Consider the following 5,645-nt stretch of genomic DNA (forward strand, 5'->3'; position numbering starts at 1 on the left):
CTGACTGTGAGTTGCACGCACTAAGCCCACCCTCTGAACTGATGACTTGATACGTGGCTGTCAGTGGAGGTGTCTGCCCCCAGCCAGAGCTGGGAAGCGCCGTGGCGTGGACTGCTGTTTGCCTGAGTTCCCGACTCTAATGAGGAAAGTGCCTGTTCCAATGGCTGTGAGGAGCCTGCCAGGTGTGTGTTAGTTTTTAACCCCAGCTCTTGGGAGGCAGAGGCAAGCAGATACCTGAGCTGCAGTCTAGCCTGGTCTACATGACTTCCAGGCCATCCAGGGCTACATAGAGAGACCCCGCCTTAATGAAGCAAAACGCTCCAAGCCTTCCACACAAGTCTGGTAGATATTTCCAATATCTTGTCAGGAACAACTTCCTTCTGCTCCTCCGGAGACCCCCATGTCTTGCCTACTAGCCTAAGTTCATTGTCTTTCCTGTTATTTATTGTTAGACAGGCTGGCCTGAACCGAGGGTTTTCCCGTCCCCACCTCTAAATGCTGGGATTACAGGTGTGTGCCATTTTCCCAAGTCTCTTCTTTCTTGTCAGACACAGATAAAAATCATAGCTGGGTGGAGGTACACATCTTTAATCCCAGCACTCGGGAGGCAGAAGTAGGATGATCTATGTACATTAGAGGCCAGCCTGGTCTACAGAGTGAATTCCGAAACAGCCAGTACACAGAGAAACCCTGTCCCTGGCGGGGGGGGGGGGGGGGGAATGAACCAAAAATAAACTCCACAAGGAACTCAGTGGTAAGGGAACTTGCCTGGTATTCTGGAGACCCTAAATTTGACTCGACACCAGATTGTATTCTCAGTAGAGTTTTACAAAAACAGTGAGTGTTATTCAGCTTTCAGTCCTTTACTCCTGAGCCCTATATCCCCATCCTGAAGTGCTGGGATTATAGGTGTGTGGTCACCACACCTGGCTCAGCACAGGGTCCCTTAGCTGAGTTTGAAGCTACCAGTTTAAGCACAGTGGACTTGTCCCAGGCTCTGAATCGCTGTGGGGTCAGAACGTGGGCCAAAGGAACCAGCTCAACGTTGGCTTAGTGCCACAACACAGAGAACTTGAGGAAACCAGACCAGTGGCCACCAGAGGTTACTGACAAACTGTCCATACTCCCAGGGTGGAAGGCCCCCCACCACCCCAAATGGCTGGCTGAATTATAGCCTTTGCAGCTGTCCTGTTTCAACACTGCTGGGCAGAATAATTGGAGTTTTTTGTTGTTGTTTTTAACGTTGCTGGCCATTAGAACAGTTGCTTGAGATACCCAAGTCCAATTTGGTGATGGTTTGCCTGGCAACTTTTATGGACCTTGATCTCTTTCTGCTGGCTGGCTATGATGTAAGCAGTTTTCTCTGCCACACAGTCCCTTTCATTGTCATCCAGCCTTCCTACCAGAGGCCCCAAGCCAAAATAAACCCTTCCTAAGTTAATCATCGCGGCCATTTTGTAAGAGTGACAGCTGACATGCATTCCAAAAGCTTGATGAAACACTAAAACTCTGAGCTGCCTCTGTCTCCCCAGAATGAGGAGGTGTAGGGATTGGCTTCAGCCGAGGTTTCCCAGCGGGTCCCAGCCGGCAGGAAGGTCACTGCCAGCGAGGAAAAGGTAGGCCCAGAGCTGTCTCTCTTCTGAGGAAGTGCCTGCTTTCCTGGCCCTGCTCTTTGCCCTGGAAGTAACAACTGCTCCCCTTACCCTCCCTCCAACACACACACACACACACACACACACACACACACACACCCCTCAGGGTTTCTGTTGTGGTAGTCATACTGGGAAATTTTGCTAGTTAAGATCACAGCTGGTTTCAAGGTGCCTTACTCCCATGACCCCAACAATGCCCTGGTACAGTTTTGCTTGCAAGGTTCAAACTTGCTGGGGCACAATGCTTGCCAACCCCCATACTGGGAGATTTATAGGCAAGCATGGGGAGAACAAATCTCTAGAGACAGGACAGGGCCTCGAAGTTTCTTCTTGTGATATGTTCTAGAATTCTTCCTAAAACAGAACAGGTTAACTTTGTTTTTACCCCACCTGAAGATAGCTCTGCCTGACCTGGGACTCTCTGTGTAGACCAGGATGGCCTTGAACCCACAGAGATCCACCTGTCTCGGTCTCTGGGAGAGACAGATCTGAAGTTCAAGGTCATTCTTGACTATACAGCAAGTTTGAAGCCGGCCTGGGCTTCACGATACTGTCTCAGAAACAAACAAACGAAACAAACAAACAAAAAAAAAAAAAACAAAGCAAACAAACAAAAAGCCTTCAAACTGTGTTCTGAACTTTCCAGTTTGATAAGCTATCCTGTCCTTTTCAGGTAAAAATGGGGGAACAGGGCTCAGACAGTTCCATGGGCAAAGAAACTACTTCCTGGAGCGAATGTGGAGGAAGCTAGCAGGTTTCTAACATACGTCAGCTGTTCAGGAAATACTTTAAATAATTTCCTGCTGCAGAGTCCAGGAGGAGGGACAGCAGACTGGAAAGGGGTGTGCGCTCTCTGTCTGTCTTTGTTTCTGTCTGTGACTCTCTCTAGCCTCAAATGCAATTCACAAGGGCCCTTCACTGTTCATGTACACACTCTGAACAGCCCTTTTATGTGGGATATTTGTGGGGTATTTTTTTTTTTTTGAGACAGAGTTTCTCTGTGTAGACATGGCTGTCCTGGAACTTTGTAGACCAGGCTGGCCTCAAATTCAGAGCACTGGGATTAAAGGTTTGGCCACCCCTGCCTGCTGAGAATGTTATTTTTAAGAGCGTGGCTTCTCCAGCGTCCTGGTACCTCTGACTTGCACTGTTTCCTGGGCCTCCTAAGGAACCTTACAAGTCTCAGCTAATTAGGCCTGGAAAGTTCTCCCTGCCATTCCTGAAAGGCAGCCAGCTCTGAGATAGACTGGCTGTCCTGCACAACAATAATTCAAACAGTGGCCAGCTGGGAAGCCGGAGGCCCAAAGCAATTGCAAGGAAGAAGTGAGTTAGGCAATGTGTAATTAATTGCCTCCTTCGCTTGCTCCAGCCTGCAGCGGGCCTCAAATGACTGGCATTTCTAACTGGGTCATTGAAGTTTTGGAGCAAGCTTTCAGGTAATGGCTTAAGGGGAAGCAAACAGGCAACAACAAAAAAGACAGGCCTAAGATTTTAGTTTCTTTAAGTTGTTGGTCTAGAGGCAGATTTTGAAATTCTGTTTCCCTCAGGGGACCTGTCACCATGTGGAGACATTTTTGGTTGTCACATGGGAGACAGGGCCACTGAACACTCAGTGCACAGAAGCCCTCAGTAATGAGCTGTCCAGCATAGAAATGCCAGCAGCTGTATTACCGTTGCTCGTTCTTGAAAGTAATTTCTCGCTCAGTCTTGCCGGAACATTGCAGCGGTCCTCCTGCCTCAGCTTCCCAAGTGCTCAGGTTACAGGGATGACTCCCCCACATGTGGCCGAGACCCTGGTTTAAAGACCCCTCAAGTTCCCAGAGGTTAAGTCAGAGTCAGCCACTGGGGAACACGGCCCCTAGGGACACCTGGAGACCTGTTTGTTTAGTCCCTCATTTTGTCTGTTTTGAGGCAGGATCTCACGCAGACCCGTGGCTGCGAGGTCTCAGCAAGGGAGGGTTTAAAAGCCGGGCGGGTCTCTTGCAACTGGAAGACTCTCCACAGGGAGGCAGTAGCGTTTAGGACTTGAGTGTTTGGCTCGGGACTCTTGATTTGATTTGCAGCCGAGGCTGGACACCTGGACGGCTGTGTGGTCTTCAGCAGATCCTTTAACTGCTCTGTGCTTCACGGCTCAGCAGAAACAGAGAAAAACCGGTACCTACTCCCTAAAGAAGGGACTGTGATGCCAGCTCTCAGTTAGTGTTAGGATAAAAGGGAAAGCAAGGTGGGGGGTGGGTTGGGGGTGGCAAGGATTTGAACTCACCATGTAGCTGAGGATGACACTGGATTGCTGACCTTCCTGCTTCCATTTCCGCACAGGTGTACACCTGGAGTTAGCTCCTTTTTAAAATTTTTTTTTCCTTTCATTTTCTCTCTCAACAAATCCATTTCTATTAGTTTAATTGCACTGGACTGTGGGGTCCCATGGGTCCTGTGCCCAGTGGCCTTTGAAGAGAGGTTTTTTTAAGAATTTGGCCCAGACCACGGGGTTGTTCCCAAGGGCCCAAGTTACCTTTTTCCAGATTGTAGGCTGGCCTTGAACTCCCAGAGATCTACCTGTCTATGCCTCTGAATGCTGGAATCAAAGGTGTGTGCCACCACTCCTGGCAAATAAATGAGATTTATATTTGTCTAATTTACTTTAAATCGTTGAGCTGTTTACCTGCATGTATGTATGTGTACCGTGTGTGTGTGTGTGTGTGTGTGTGTGTGTGTGTGTGTGTGTTGTGCCTTGTGTCCACCGAGGCCAGAAGAGGACCCGGATCCCCCTGAACTGGACTTACAGATGATTGTAAGCCACAATATGTTTGCTGGTTTTGCTCCGTTTACCACCAGGAGCTTCTTTTTATTATTTTAACAATTATGTGTGTGTTTGTATGTGAGTACGTGTACATGTATGCGGATACCTGAGGAGGCCAGGGGCATCAGATCTGAGTTAGAGCTGCTGGGAACTAACTCAGGTTCTCTGGAAGAACAACAAGGTACTTTTGACCAAAGCATCTCCACGACACACAAAACGCGATACGCATGCTTTGCTCCCTGTGTGTGTAAGTAATCTTTTGTCTACTGAGCCGAGGATGACCTTGAACTCCTGGTTTTCCTGCCTGTACCTTTGGGGCTACCACAGCCAGCCTGTACTCCTACTTTGTGAAAGAGGATAGGGGAACAGAGTGAGTAGTGACCTCTCTCCATTTTGAACAAGGATAGGTGCATTCACAGAACCCTCCCAGGTACCCTGCAGAGCCCAGGGGAAGCGGAGTGTCATCTGGCCAAAGGGTAGTGACATTGCTCTAATGACGGCAAAAGGAGAGAGAAGACTGGGTGCCTGAGGCGACAGAGGGCCGCCTGCCCTTGGGAACCCGGGGCCTTGTTCTGTCCGCAGAGTCAGCCTCACTTGCTTCTGTCTGCTCCTGATTCACTGATGGACCAATGCTGGTTTTAAGGCACGGCCCCACACGCTTCCTTTTACAACAGAGTCTTCAATATGAAGCTGGGAAGAATAGTATTCACCCCAAAACATGACACTGTCTGGCATATACTCCCCCTCAACTCCCATGAGCACCTAGGAGGCAGGAGCAAGAACAGGCTCAAAGATGTTAACACCACCTCCTCCTACAACCACACAGCAAGACTGGCAAGATGAGCTATGTGACCAATGCCCCCCTGCCCCTTTCTGCCAGGGATGGTGCCGATTACCAGGGGGTAATGCTTGGAAGACAAGGACTTTCTTTCGTGCTACTTCTTAAAATTTTTTCGGAGCCGGTAGAAAACAACTTTGGGCTGGTACCCAAGTGAGCAGCAGGAAGGTCAGACGTGCCGAGAGCTCTCTGATTCGTAGCTGTGCCTGGTGCTCAGGCACGTGAACAAACTTCCATGGCCCTGTAAAGAGACAGTCATGCCCTTTATTGCTGGGGAAGTGGGCTCAGAGACCTTGAGATAGCTAATGCCGCCCCGCTCGGGGTGGACAGGGGTGGACGGGCTGTGTGTCTTCCC

The 5,645-nt window shown here is 49.5% G+C and overlaps 1 long non-coding RNA gene across 1 annotated transcript; it reads right to left on the minus strand.

The window, feature by feature from the left end:
• Positions 1-3,128: 3,128 nt before the first annotated feature.
• LOC132655110 (uncharacterized) lies at positions 3,129-4,553 on the minus strand. The gene is made up of 2 exons (XR_009592746.1): positions 3,916-4,553; positions 3,129-3,829 (listed from the first exon to the last, which is right to left on the minus strand). It is a non-coding gene; the product is annotated as an uncharacterized LOC132655110 (long non-coding RNA).
• Positions 4,554-5,645: the final 1,092 nt, after the last annotated feature.

Source organism: Meriones unguiculatus, chromosome 7 (genome assembly GCF_030254825.1).
Source record: "Meriones unguiculatus strain TT.TT164.6M chromosome 7, Bangor_MerUng_6.1, whole genome shotgun sequence".
NCBI lineage: Eukaryota > Metazoa > Chordata > Mammalia > Rodentia > Muridae > Meriones > Meriones unguiculatus.